This window comes from Brassica napus, chromosome C6 (genome assembly GCF_020379485.1).
Source record: "Brassica napus cultivar Da-Ae chromosome C6, Da-Ae, whole genome shotgun sequence".
Classification (NCBI taxonomy): Eukaryota; Viridiplantae; Streptophyta; class Magnoliopsida; order Brassicales; family Brassicaceae; genus Brassica; species Brassica napus.
Genome location: NC_063449.1, coordinates 14,949,453 through 14,964,917, shown reverse-complemented (window position 1 = coordinate 14,964,917; position 15,465 = coordinate 14,949,453). Strand labels below are relative to the sequence as shown.

General features: G+C 46.2%; 1 non-coding gene across 1 annotated transcript; it reads right to left on the bottom strand.

The window, feature by feature from the left end:
• Window positions 1-1,179: 1,179 nt before the first annotated feature.
• On the bottom strand, window positions 1,180-1,286 carry LOC125589432. The gene has a single exon (XR_007325622.1). It is a non-coding gene; the product is annotated as a small nucleolar RNA R71 (small nucleolar RNA).
• Between the last annotated feature and the right edge of the window lie 14,179 nt (window positions 1,287-15,465).

Sequence of the window (15,465 nt, the reverse complement as noted above, 5' to 3'; positions counted from 1 at the left end):
AAGTAGATAATAGGGTATTAAGTGAACTAATCGGACCTGATCTCTAAGGCTTTCTATCGCGTCTTGTTCCAAGTGAGAGCTTAGGACTCAAGACCGATCAAAAGGGAACAAGTCCATGATAGTGGATTGTTCTAGCCGAGTGATCCGAGTTCTAAACTGCACGTCATTGCACTTGAATAGTTGTTTGGTTCAGCATTGACACCCGATGAACAACCCTAAGCCGACTTTCATTTAAATCGAATTTGAATCTCTAGGTATTCTAGTTACTTGCGTCGCCATTAATTTTAAAACCCCACTTGTTTCCCAGCCTAATATTGAACTCATAATAGTAAAGAGTAAACTGGTCCTCTGGATTGAATCTCAAATATTACAATTATCACTGTTAACTTGACAGAGGATTCATTTTTAGTGTATCAAGTTTTGGCGCCGTTGCGACGGGGACCAGGATTTTACCTTTATTTTTTGGTTTAATATTTAGTTTGAGATATCTAACTTGCTTTTAATTCTTTGTTGGAACAGATGATCCAAGTGCATGACCAATAGACATATTCGGAGCAACGCACAAGGACCACTACATCAACTGACCAACGACGAACTCGCAAGATTAGAAAGACAAAACTGTCAACAGCTGAGAACAACCGACACCAACATGGGTGATCACGGCAATCAGGATGACCTCGCTGCTGCATTGGCAATCATTCAACAACAAATGCAGACTCAGCAACAACAGATGTTGCAGATGCAGCAGACCATCCAGAATCAGCAACAAGCTGCTCAAGAAGCAGCTGAGAACGCCGCGCGAGAAGAGCGTGGTGCTCCTATTGGGGAGTGGAACCTTCCGCGGAACTTCGCTACTAACCGTTCCCCCATCAACCCTCCTCCTTGCACTCGGCAAGACTATGAGATCAAATCTGCACTGATAAGTCTGGTACAGAAGAGCACGTTCAGCGGTCTTACTACTGACATCCCGATGGACCACATCGACGCCTTTGAGAAAATATGCAATTTTTCTCGCTCTAACGGAGTGCCACCAGACTATGTCAAATGCACGTTGTTCCCATTCTCTCTTGAAGGGAAAGATTCTCGCTGGCTCCAATTTCTGCCAACCGGCTCTCTTACCTCATGGGACCAGGTCCGATCACCGTTCCTGAGCCACTTCTACACAAGTCTAAAACCGCGGCTCTACGGCACAAGATCTCCAATTTCAAGCAGAAGTCTGATGAACCTTTTCATGAACCTTGGGAGAGGTACAAGGAGTACCAGAGAGAGTGCCCGCACCATGGGTTTGACGATGACTATATATTGGAGGTGTTCTATGATGGAGTGAGCTATGAGTTTCGAAACACCCTTGATTCTTCGAGTAATGGAGATTTCATGACTCAAACCACACATGGTGCGTTCGAGCTGATTGAGAACATGCCTTCAAGTTCACTAAACAAGAACAAGGAGCATGACCGCTCGAAGAGTGTGAACAACATAGATGATCTCGCTGCAAAGGTGGACCAACTGGTTAAGGGAAACCAAAGCCAAGTGTTCATAATCGAAGAAGCAGCTCCTGAGAAGAGTGTCGGTGACCTGGCGTTTGATGCTGAAATATCTGGAGACGATCAGCAAGAGGTGAGCTACGTGAATGGGCAAGGATGGAAGCTCAAAAACTACCACCCAAACCCTAACGTGAGGAACAACCCACAGCTTTTCTGGCCTAAGCAAGACAAACCAGCTGATCCTGCACAGAGTAACCAAGGTCAGTATACCGGGTATCAAAAGAAATACCAACCCCGGACCTATGTTTTAAGCCAACCGTAGAACAATCCACCTCAGATGCAGAAACACCAGAACACTCAGCCAGCTACCTCCGCTCCTGTCGCTGTTCCGCAAGATGAGACAAAAGCTATGTTGCAGCTGCTGCTCCAAGGACAAAAGCTCCAAGGGAAGGCTCTAAACCATATTAATACCGAGATCAATACCAGAATGAACCATATGTTCAACGATTTGAGCACCAAATACGACAATGTCGCGAGACATATGAGACAGATGGACATTCAGATTGCTCAGACTGCTGAGAGCGTCAAGAGGCAACAAGGTACTCCACCTGGGAAACCCGACAAAAACCCTAAGGAGTGCAATGCGGTTGAGTTGAGAAGTGGAAAGCAACTGTAGGAACCGGTAAAGAAGAGGTTCACTGTGGCTGAGAAGGGGAAGCAGAAAGAGTTGGAACAACCACCAGCCGATACCCCGACAGCTGAGTAGGAGAGGGAACCAATAGTTGGAACCAATTCGCTAGGACCAGAACAACCAGCTGAGGCTTTCCGCCCGATCCCAGAGCCTGTTCCTGCTCGCGAATACACTCCTAAAGTCCCTTACCCTGTTCCAGCAAAGGCTACTCGTAAGGACCGAGAGGAGATGAAGTGCAGAAAGATGCTGGAGGACCTAACCGTCCGACTCCCCTTGATGGATGCGATCCAGATGATGCCCTCCATGCGCAGCTTTATGAAGGAATTGATCTCAGGAAAAATATCAGAGGAGAGCGAATTCATGACTGTCTCTAAGGAGTGCAGCGCAGTGCTTCAGAACAGGCAGATAAAGAAGCGAGGAGACCCTGGCAAGTTCGTCCTCTCTATCCAGATTGGGAAGACAGTTTTCTCATGCTCCTTGGTTGATCTGGGATCCAGCGTAAACCTCATGCCCTACTCTGTAGCACGACATCTGGGATACAAGCATTTCAAACCAACTAGGATGTCCTTGGTGTTCGCAGATAGATCAGTTAAGTCCCCGGTTGGTATTCTAGAGGATCTCCAAGTAAAAGTCAGGAACACCTCTGTTCCAGCAGACTTCGTAGTTCTAAAGCTGGAAGAGGAATCCCAAGATCCTCTCATTTTAGGAAAACCATTCCTATGTACTGTTGGAGCCATCATTGATGTGCGGCAAGGGAAGATTGATCTCCATCTGGGGGACATAGTCATGCAGTTCGAGATGGATGAGCTGCTGAAGAAGCCAATGCTGGATGGACAGACCATCGAGGTGGATGAAGGGATTGATCCGCTGAAACCTCTCGAAGGGATGATCGAGGATATTCTTATAGAAGATCCACTCGAGCTTGCACTAGTAAGAGCTGAGGCCGAGCAGAGTGTCGTGAACATTGACGCAGATGGGTATGCTAAGATGCTTGACTCCGCAAGAAGTATGGGAAGAATGGTGGCGAGTCTAAGTATGGGGGAAGAGAGCAACAAGGACGAGAACACTCCAACTGGAGCGACCCCTTTACCGAACTCGCCTGTTCCGCCGAACCTACCTGATGATCCCTGGAGCGAGTTGAACACTCCCAAGGTTGAGCTAAAACCCCTTCCTAAGGGGCTCAGGTACGATTTCTTAGGTCCGAATTCCACTTACCCTGTCATTGTGAACGCTGAACTCAAAAATGTGGAAACTGCATTGCTTTTGTGTGAGCTTAGGAAGTATCGTAAGACATTAGGATATTCACTAGCTGACATACCTGGCATCTCACCTGATTTATGCATGCATAGAATACACCTAGAAGATGAATCAATGACTTCTGTTGAACATCAGAGGAGGTTAAACCCGAATCTAAAAGATGTTGTTAAGAAAGAGATAATGAAACTTCTTGAAGCGGGTGTGATCTATGCCATATTTGATAGTAAGTGGGTTAGCCCTATTCATGTAGTACCTAAAAAAGGTGGGATCACTGTTATCACAAATGAAAAGAATGAATTGATCCCTACTAGAACAGTGACATGACATCGCATGTGCATTGATTTCAGAAAATTAAATGCAGCCACTAGAAAGGATCACTTTCCACTTCCCTTCATTGATCAAATGCTTGAGAGATTGGCTAACCACCCATATTACTGCTTTCTAGATGGTTATTCAGGTTTCTTTCAGATCCATATCCATCCAGGCGATCAGGAGAAGACGACGTTCACATGCCCATACGGAACGTACGCATACAGGAGAATGCCATTCGGCCTGTGCAATGCGCCAGCAACATTTCAGCGCTGCATGATGTCGATCTTTACTGACCTGATTAAAGATATTATGGAGGTTTTCATGGACGATTTCAGTGTCTATGGAAGCTTCTTTAGTGTCTGTTTGTCAAACTTGTGCAGGGTACTCAAAAGGTGTGAGGAGAAACATCTGGTGCTCAATTGGGAGAAGTGCCACTTCATGGTCACAGATGGGATTGTTCTAGGGCATAAGATCTCCGAGAAAGGCATTGAGGTGGATAAGGCAAAGGTCGAGGTGATGATGAGCTTGCAACCACCAACAACTGTGAAAGCTATCAGAAGCTTCTTGGGTCACGCATGGTTTTACAGGAGGTTCATCTAGGATTTCTCAAAAATAGCGAGACCACTCACCAGACTGCTCTGCAAGGAGATCAAGTTTGATTTCGACAGCGAGTGCTTAGCTGCGTTCCACACGATCAAAGGAGGTCTAGTCAGCGCACCTGTTGTACAACCGCCAGACTGGGATCTCCCCTTTGAGATCATGACTGATGCTAGCGACTTTGCAGTTGGAGCAGTCCTTGGGCAGCGCAAGGATAAGAAACTTCATGTGATCTATTACGCAAGCAAACCCATGGATGAAGCTCAATGCAGATACGCTACGACTGAGAAGGAACTCCTGGCTAGTGTTTTTGCATTCGAGAAGTTCAGATCCTACCTGGTGGGATCGAAGGTGATTGTGCACACAGACCATGCTGCTCTTAAGTACTTGCTCATAAAGAAGGATGCAAAACCGAGGTTGTTGAGGTGGATTCTTCTTCTCCAAGAATTTGATCTCGAGATAAAAGACAAAAAGGGAGTCGAGAATGGGGTTGCAGACCACTTGTCCAGAATGAAGATTGAGGACGACACAGCCCTTGATGAAGAACACACAGTGGAACACGTCAACGCGATTGGTCTGCGCTTCGCGGAACAACCCCTGAGCATAACATTCGATTGTTCTCGCGTACCGGAACAACCAGTAGCCGCAATCCAAAAGGAGTACTCTCACCTCCCCTGGTTTGCTCAGATTGCGAACTTCCGAGCTGCTAAAAAGGAACCACTTAAGTTCACTAGAAACAAGAAGAAGAAATTCTTAAGAGAGGCGAGGCAGTATGTTTGGGATGAACCGTACTTGTACAAACATTGCAAGGATGGCATATTCAGAAGGTGTGTTCCAGTGGCAGGTATTCCAGGGATTCTACATGATTGCCATGGTTCCTCTTATGCAAGGCACTTCGCCACATTCAAAACGGTTTCCAAAATCCTCCAAGCAGGTTTCTGGTGGCCAACTATGTTCACAGATGCTCATGCCTACATAGCTCGATGCGATGCATGCCAGCGACTTGGGAACATCAGCAAAAGGAATGAGATGGCTCAGAATTACGTTTTAGAAGTTGAGGTGTTCGACTGTTGGGGAGTCGATTTCATGGGACCCTTCCCTCCGTCCTTCAAGAACGAGTACATCCTGGTCGCCGTTGACTATGTCTCCAAGTGGGTAGAAGCAGTGGCGAGTCCCACTAATGATGCAAAAGTGGTGACTAAGATGTTCAACTCCATCATTTTTCCGAGATTTGGGGTGCCTAGAGTGGTCATTAGCGATGGCGGAACACACTTCATCAGCAATGCATTTCAGGGCCTGTTGAAGAAGAATGGGGTGAAACACAAGGTGGCTACCGCTTATCATCCCCAGACGAGTGGACAGGTTGAAGTTTCCAACAGGGAGGTCAAGAACATTCTCCAGAAAACTATCAATACCTCGCCCAAGGACTGGTCGCTTAAGCTGGACGATGCTCTCTGGGCCTATAGAACAGCCTACAAAACGCCGCTAGGGACCACCCCCTATCACCTGGTCTACGGTAAGGCTTGTCATCTTCCTGTCGAGCTCGAATACAAGGCTGCATGGGCGGTCAAGTTACTGAATTTTGACATCAAGCCAGCAACTGAGAAGCGTTTGATCAAAGTCCATAAGCTGGAAGAGATAAGGCACCTCGCCTATGAGAGTTCCAAAATTTATAAAGAGAAGACAAAAGCCGACCATGAGAAGCGAATCATTGCCAGACGTTTCGAACCAAACGATAAGGTCTTGCTCTTCAACTCCAGACTTAGGCTGTTCCAAGGCAAGCTGAAATCTAGATGGTCCGGACCCTTCACCAGTAAGGAAATCCGACCTTACGGAGCTGTTGTGTTGCTGGAAAGAAAGGGAGACGAGTTTGTCGTCAATGGTCAGTGCATCAAGCATTACCTTGCTGACTCCACTATCGCAGAGGGTGAAGAAATTCCCCTAAGCAATCCCCCATCAGCCTGATCGGCTGAGCCAAGTCAAGCTAATGACTTTAACTAAGCGCTTGGTGGGAGGCAACCCACTGGTGAGTGTATATATTTTTTTCTGTAGTCTATTATATTTCTTTTCAGATTTAGTTTGTACGTCAAAAACAAGAAAAACCGAACACTTCAGTCAGAACAACCGAAAGACTGTTCTCCTAGTGGAACAACCCATCGCCTGTTCCAAGTAAGTGTCTCGGACCCAAAAAAAAAAAAAAAAAAAAAAAAAAAAAAAAAAAAATATATATATATATATATATAATATATAAAGGGGGGGGGGGATAAAAGGAAGCGGTTAGGGTTTCGCCTATTTAAGGCCTCACTCTACCTCTTTCCCGTCTCACTCACCGTACACCTCCCCACTTGCGAATTAGAGCAATCACCAAAACCTCAATTTTTCATTCATTTTAAGTGATTCTTGCTTCTAATTTGCTTGGATTTTCGAGTTCTCTCTGTTTTTGCAATCAATTTCCCCCGATTCATAAGGTAAGAGGCTCGACAATCACCATACAAATCCCGAATTCGGTTTGACAAGTTCATCCCTCTAATCGCTTTGATAGATCGATTCCTGTTGAGAATGACTTGATTTTGATCTCCCCATTTGCTGTTAGGGTTGAGTTAGAAGATGAACTCATGCTTTCTTTTACTTTAGCGATTTGCGATTTCACTTCTCCATTGATTGAACCGTTTTGATATGTCCTGATCTCAATTGATCCTGACCTCAATCGATCTGATTCGATTTATGAGAAGTTGAATTGGTTTAATGAGTTGAGCTGTAGATATGTTTATTGTTTATTGCGGTTCTTGTCATGTTGAAGCAATTATGAGTTGCATAAGGAGGAAGTGGAAGTTTTTTGATTCCATTTCTTATATGCAACTAAAATGGAACTAAAGAATAAAATTTGTTCGCCTTGCAGATGCCACACACTAAGTAATCGGCCAAGAGAACGAGGGTGAACCTCACGAGCAACACGCCACCGCCGCGAGCACAACAACCGACCTCCGCTTCCTACCCATGGCCTCGTGAACAAGAGGGTGAACCGATTGATCTCAACAGCCCAATGCTTTTAGACTTTAACTGCGAGGGGTGGGACAAGGAAACAGCTGGGCGTTACAACTCCCTCCTCAAGGTCGATATCCTACGTACTCGTTTTGGCCATGCGGAAACTCTTGCTGATCTCGGGATCGACGAGGATGTGTTCGAAACATTGCAAGCAATGGGGATAGCTCCCCTCTGTTATCAGACACATGAGCTCTACCCAGACCTTGCCCGCCAAGTGCTCGCTACTGCCACCATTACTTACGAGGACTCCTCTGCTCCCTCCTACGCCAACTGCTCCTTCTCATTCATGGCTCATGGAGAGTATTGCTCACTGTCCCTCAACAAACTCAACAAAATCTATGGGATCGCGAATGAGCCGAGAGGGGTAGCAGTGGCGAAAAAGTTCGCCCCATCAAACGCCTTCTGGGACTTCACACCTGGCAAAGCCTACCAGTCGCAGATCAGGAACCCGGCACTTAGAGTCATTGCAAAGATCATTTCAAACCTCCTGTTCGCCAAGGATCAGACTTCCAAAGTGACAAACGGGGAGCTGCAAACCCTGTATGTAGGTGTTGAGGATGAGATCCGCGCTTCAGGGTCTGGCATTCCAATTCAGAAGGTCAAAACGAACCCAGGCTTTCATTTCATCACCATGCTTTGCGAGAGGAGGCAGTGTCTTATGCACGGGTCGAACAAGAAAGACAGAAGCGGTAGCTTGCTCGTGCCGCTCTTCAAGCATTTCAGCATTGATCTCAGCAAATACAAGGTGAACATGGAGATTCAGTACCTCGACATCAAATACCTTATGGCGTGCCACATCATGAGAGATGAGGATACCTACATCTTCTTCGACAAGGAGGGTACCCAGCTGTACACCAAGCTGCTTCACCCCGAGATCACCAGGCTCAGCGTGTTTGAATATGGAGGATGTCGAGGACATTACCCCAGAAGCTGACCCATCATACGACCTCAGAGAGCTGGCGGATGTGACAGATGATCAGGATTACCGACGCTGGATGGTTGACTCACAGCGGAAGAGCAACAGTCTCATGCGGAGGATCCTCCATCTCGTTACCAGCGGCTGCATTAGTGGAAGTAACTAGCGACAGTCACCTGCAGCGCAGACCCCACAACCACACCGTCCAGGCAAGTAGCCTATGGGAACATGCCCTTCAACTGAGGAGGTTCATCGCTCGCGCAAGAGACGTTCGCTTGATCCAGTCGAGAGCGGCGAGTCCGATTGAGTCCACGAGGACTTTTCTATATCCATTGTTTTATCCATCTGAACTCTTTATCTATTTGCTGTGTATTTGGCTGACTCCGATTTGATGTTATACCAGGGATGGTATTTAAGTCTAGGGGAAGCACTTGTTTGTGTGCTGCTAATCTATGTTTTTATTTCTAAGTCAGTCCCTATGTCATTTGGATGTTTTATTGAGTAAGTTTAGAATCTAGTCAGCTAAAACTCTTGTGGGAATTAGGACCTTGTGTTGTGATAATCTTTTAACCACCTCATGCTCTAACATTCTTATCCAGTGACCTTAGCAGTGATGAAAGACCCACACTTGGACCTGGAACACCCCTGACTTATCTCATTTGATTCTCCAGAAGCTCTCAACCGATCAGGTTACACTGGGTAGACTCAACTCCACCTAACTTTAATCTAATCTTGACTGAAATTCTTCTTGTTATGGGCACTAGATCAGGGAAACGAGACTTACACTCATGACTTCTTACTCTTTTTACCAATCTTGCTGATCCTGAGTGGCCAGCTCAGCTTTAGCTAGTTCTCACCTTGCGCCTAAGCCTTTATTTTCACCCTCATGCACTCTGTTTTTCAGTGTCATATGTGCAGATATGTGCAAAAGGGTCGGAGAGGAAAGGATCGACGCAGCCTCTTACTCGTTAATGCCATACATTCAGAGAAGAGAGATCAAGCATGAAGAGAACAGTCGATGAGACCATGCTCTAACATGAGAACAGTCTACGGGTGCATGTTCTACCGAGAGGAACAATGGCAATCAGTGAGAAACAAAAGAATAGACCACCAGTGGCTGCAAAACATTCATTCTGTTGCCTCTCCCTCGCAACCCCATCACCTTGTAAAAAAAAAAAAAAAAAATATATATATATATATATATATATATTTTTTTTTTTTTTATGGTGATGGAGATGGGGAAGGTGAATCCGAAAAATACACGCCACTGGGAAGGTTGAGCAAGGAGTTGGTACCAATTTTTGAGGAGTAGGCAAAGGAAGTCAAGAACTGAAGAACAGTCCCACGGTTGATCCGAAGAAGAGAACAACTGCTCCCGTGAAGCAGAAACGACTAAGGGCTGTGGACAACAATGGATCCGTCCTCTCCTTCTATTTTGCGCGATATTCTGCATCCACTTAAAATTGGTAGCCCCTAAACACTCTTAGCTCCACCATGAAATAGCCTGTTCCTTACCTAGCCCGTCTACCCTGAATAGTGCCTGTGATGAGAAACTCACTCTGTTCTTAATTGAATTTAAGGAGTTTTGTCTCGATAGTGTACCCTTTTTCAGGTATGAGATACAAAGTATGGAGCTAATTTTTGAACAGCGATCGTGGGTGTTCTGGTAAGGGTGTGTGGTCTAAGTCTACAGCTTGTATGGTTCAGAGATGTGTGGTAAGAGTATGGTTATTGAGGACAAGCGAGTTCCCACTCATTCAAACCTTTCTCCCTGCTCTTGAGGCTTGGCCTGGTTCGAAGACAAACAAGGATCTAAGTCTGGGGGAATTGAGATATGGTGTTTTTAATACCATTATATGTGTGCTTTGAGTTAATTCCCAGTCCTAATTCGTGCTTATTTGATATCATTCCAGGTTTGGAGCAGGTGAAAGAGCAAAGAAGAGAGTTCCATGAAGAAAGATGTCATTTTGGAATATCCGACGCAGAACAGCCAGTCAGACCAATCCGAAGGTTGTTCCCGAAGAGAACAAGCGTCTGACTGTTCCTGATCACTAAGGAAACTTCCAAGATTTCAGAAGTTTGCCCTAGATTCCATCTCTTCTCTCTTTACCACCGGCGCCTCCATATAAAAAGCCTATCCCATCATTTCTTTTTGACTACGCTAGTTTGGCAAGAAACCTAGAACTATTTTGGCGATTTAGCAACTTCTAAGGGACAAGGCTTCATCTCTCATTTTAACGAAAATATCATCCTGAACCCTTGTCTTTCTACTTTATTTTATATGCACTATTATTCAGAAATCATGTATGTATCACTTTGCTTTATGATTGAGTAGTCGGCTAAGCTTGCTTAGGGTTCTAGGGTGTCAATCGCATGAGCTAAACGCAAATAAGTGATTTTAATTGTTCTTCATTCATATTGTTCTTACTGCTTGCATTGAATTGATCACTTAATGTTCGATCTCAAGTTTAATCACCTAGCTAACCGCTTAGGAGATAAATTGACATATATTGAATGAGCTTCATATCCCAAATCAGCGAGAGTAGATATTAGGGTATTAAGTGAACTAATCGTACCTGATCTCTAAGGCTTGCTATCGCGTCTTGTTCCAAGTGAGAGCTTAGGACTCAAGACCGATCAGCAAAGGGAACAAGTCCACGATAGTGGATTGTTCTAGCCGAGTGATCCGAGTTCTAGACTGCACCTCATTGCACTTGAATAGTTGTTTGGTTCCGCATTGACACCCGATGAACAACCCTAAGCCGGCTTTCATTTAAATCAAATTTGTATCTCTAGGTATTCTAGTTACATGCGTCGCCATTGATTTTAAAACCCCACTGGTTTCCCAGCTTAATATTGAACTCATAAGAGTAAAGAGTAAACTGGTCCTCTGGATTGAATGACAAATATTACAATTACCACTGTTAACTTGACAGTAGCAAGGATTCATTTTTAGTGTATCACTAGCCGGCTATCGATTTTCCTGTTTGCGATTTTAACCTGACTCGTACCGGTTTAAAGCCCGCGATAGGTCCTCGGCTTATACGACTTGTATGATACAAATCGAGCATCTCTCCAGAGACAATTTTTAAGCCAACTGGAAGTTGCGGACCAAAATTTCGGTTTTTGTTTTTATATAACGTGCTATTATCCTTGTGTTGGATGTTTGAGGATCAGAAGAATGATCAGGTTGCGTTTGTTTAAGACGGCTGGTGTGTTCGTCGGGGCCAATCGACGAACGGAGTGTAAATATTTGTTGGAATTTTATGGTCGCGTTCGGACAGTTGTTTGCAGAGTTTCGGATTTTAACTTGGCGAAGTCTCGCTGTTATTTCGAAGACTATACATATGTTTTGAAGGATGAAGGCTTTGCGATTTGGGCCAGATAAGGCCGTTTGACGAGAGTCAAGGATTTTTATTTTTAAACGTGTCCTGAGACTTTTTGCGTAGCTGAAGCTCAAGAATTCAAAAAAAAATGCGTATTGTAGTAAAAGTTTTAAAAAGCTCGATTACAATGATGCATCTTTTAAAACGTGGGAGTATACAAGTATATGTACCCACTCCCCCCCCATTTTAGAGAGGGGGATAGCTGAACTCGTCTTTCGACGAGCTGCCTATGTACCCCTTTCGAGGATCAAGCCATCTCGTAGTTTTTTTTATGCCGCGAGTGTTCTTACTCGGCGGTTGTTGCCATGCTGACCGCCTTAATTGTGGAGATTGTGGCAGCGTCGTCGTTTTTGTCCGGGTTTTCCTGTTGAGTCATAGCGTTGATTTCGGAATCGTGCTGAGTTTCGATGTCCGAAGCGTTCTCTTCGGCAGACGATGTCGAATCGTCTCTCTTTGAAGTGTTTTCGGCCGACGACTGAGTTAACTTCGCGGGTTTGCGTGTTGCCATCGCGGTGGTCGTGATTTGTCTTATCTTATGCTCTGCGAGAAAGCAAAGCCGCGACTGTTTCTGACAACCCCAGATGGCTGCGATCCCGCTCTGGGTCGGGAATTTGACACCGAGGTGATATGTAGATGGAACGACTTTCATGGCGTTAAGCCATGGGGTTCCCATGATCACGTTGTAGATGGCAGGATGATCGACCACCGCCAAATCGACGATTTTTGTGATTTCCTTGGCCATGACTGGTAGCTGGATCGATCCGAGAGTCATCGATACTTCGCTTGAAAAACCCGTCAGCGATTTTGGCCTTGGGGTAACTTCCACGAGCTCGATGTTCATTTATTTGAGAGTGTCACGGAACATAACATTAACCGTGCTTCCCGTGTCGATGAGGACTCTCGCTACTTCCAGATCTTGAATGACAAGATCTATGACGAGTGGATCGCAGTGAGGTTGATCGATTCCGCTGGCTTCGTCTCTTATGAAAGTTATCGAGTTGTTTTGACCATCTCGGGGAGGAGACCACGTAGGCCAGTTTGCACTTGATTCGGCCTTTCGCTGGTAAGCCTTGATGGCAGAGACCGTGCCGTTGCAATACTCCGATGATCATGTTGACTCTGCGATGATTGTTATAATTTCTTTTGTCGTCCGGTCTTCTTCCGAGTTTATCCCCTGATTGGTTTCTTTGAGGGGAATTTGTTGGGGTTGAAAACGGTTACGACGAAGTTAACGTCCAAATCCCCGCAGAATACAAGTATGTCTTTCCGCAACAAATCATGCTCGGTCAAGAAAACGTCGCAACGTATGTTCCCGAGATAAATCTTCGTTCGAATTCTATTTCGATCAAACATAAGCCATGGGAAACATACCCAGACCAGCTACGGATAGGTCCGTGTATGAGGATCAGAACACGGACGAACCAAGCTCGGTCATTACACAATTACCGCACATGCACGCTGTCCGGTCGCTACATAGTGACCGAGCTCGAGCCAAGCTCGGTTGCTACGTAGCGACTGAGAGTCCATCCCATTCGGTCACTACGTAGCGACCGAGCTCGAGCAAGGCTCTGTCGCTACGTAGCGACCGAGAGTCCATCCCGCGAGGTCACTACGTAGCAACCGAGCTCGAGCCAAGCTCGGTCGCTACGCGTCCATCTCGCTCGGTCGCTACGCGTCCATCCCGCTCGGTCGCTATGCGTCCATCCCGCTCGGTCGCTACGTAGAGTCCGAGCTCGAGCCAAGCTCGGTCGCTACGTAGCAACCGAGCGTTCGTCCCGCTTGGTCGCTACGTAGCAACCGAGTGTCCGTTCCGCTTGGTCGCTATGTAGCGACCGAGCTCTTCCGAAACGTCGATACGACATTAGTCCATGCATTCTTGTCTACCCTTCGATGCTATCTCCCGAAGACCGTAGCGAACCCATTTCATGTTTCCCGCCATTCTAATCATCGATCAAACTTTACTGTAAAAAGCGCAGAAAGTTCGTTCTTTATCGAAAGAAGCCGTAATAAACGCTTCGAGTCAGAAGACGGCCCAAAGGGACCTAGGATATGACTCGAGGTCCAACTTACGATTTCTTAACCAACAGCCCGTAAGCCGCATGATGGTTTACGCTTGGTTCGCAAGGAAAGATAAATGTCAAGTTTCTGTGGATAAATACGAAATTTTGAAGATAATTACGAAGATCGGAAAAAATGGAATATCTCCATTTTTATGCTATGACAGCTTAAGGGCAGAAGAGGAAAAGCGTAAACCGACCTAGGAGCCAGTATATAAGGAGTCCTAGGCGAGAGGCATGGGGAGGGACTTTTTCGGAGCAAACTTAGCACTTAGAGCGATTTAGGCATATTTCCGTTTTTGTTATTTTGAGCTGCGACTCAATTAGGTTTAGCCGTCTTAGGGTTACTAGAACTAGGAATCTCGCCGACAGCTCTCGAGCCCATGCTTATACCTTGTTGTAACGCTCAAACACGGATTCGGAATAAGATCTATTTTGCTCTCTTTTTACGATTTTTGTTCTTTGTCGTTGATATCTCGTGTTCTGATTGCTTAGCGTGTGGTATTAACAGATCTCCGGGACCTCTGGGAAATTAGGGTTTTCCTAGTTTTCTAATTTAAACGGAAATGGACAGTGCGAATTTCGGTTCCCACAGTTTGGCGCAAGAAGGAGGGGGGGGGTACGGATCAATCTAACTCTCAACCACATCACGCTCAACCAGACATGTCAACTGACGACGCGGATAACATGCATACTCCTCTTAACGGAAGCAGTGGCACTGATCTCCACACTCCCGCAGCGGACGTATCCGCGGCCAATGCACCAGCCAAAGCCGCAGCGCTCGAGGAGTTTAAAAAGATGTTCGCGACCTACGAAAAAAGGTCGGAAGAACAGGACAGGCTCGTGAGCACCTTGACCAAACAGGTTGAAACCTTAACGGCAAGGACCAGAGAAATCCGTCCCCGCGGAACCACTAAAGTACGCGGGAAATGACTCGACTTCGCTACCCCACTCGATAGGCCTGGAGCCGCGCGGGAACAACCTTCGGGTCAAAACCCTAGCGAAAAATCTCCTGTCGAAAAGGGGAACCCTGAAAGTCCTCCGCCTCCCGCGAAAGATTCAGAGGATAACGAAGTCGAGCACGTAGACCTGGATCCTAGCGATGTCTCCAACGATTCCGATGAGGACGTCGACAGACATCCAAGAAGGACCAGAAGCCGATCTGCTCGGGAAAGCTCTCCGTTCGACAAACCGATGACGGAAGAGGAGGAAGTCCTCTATTGGAACGAACAAGAAGAGCTGGCTGAAAAGAAAAACCGAGCTCACTCGCAGTAAACGCCGACAGGCTCGGAAATCTGCTGGCGAGACGTCGGATATCCGCGATCTTCGCGACTATATCACCAAGACTGCGGCAGAAGTAAGAGCCGTGAAATCCCATATCCATCACGCTACCAGCGCTGCACCCGAGATCGACATGCTGCTGGAAGGAGCTCGGAAGACCCCCTTCACCACTCGCATCTCAGATATGAGGGTATCCGATCCGGGAAAATCAAAGTACCGAAGTATGATGGTACGACCGATCCGAAGGCGCACCTTCAGGCTTTCCACATCACGATGGGAAGAGCGAGACTGAAGGACGGCGAAAAAGACGCCCGCTACTGTCGCATGTTCGTTGAGAATCTGGAAGGAGCAGCCTCGAATGGTTCGCGCGCCTTAAGCGAAACTCTATCGGAAGTTTCCGACAGCTCGCATCGGAATTTCTCAAGCAATATTCTATGTT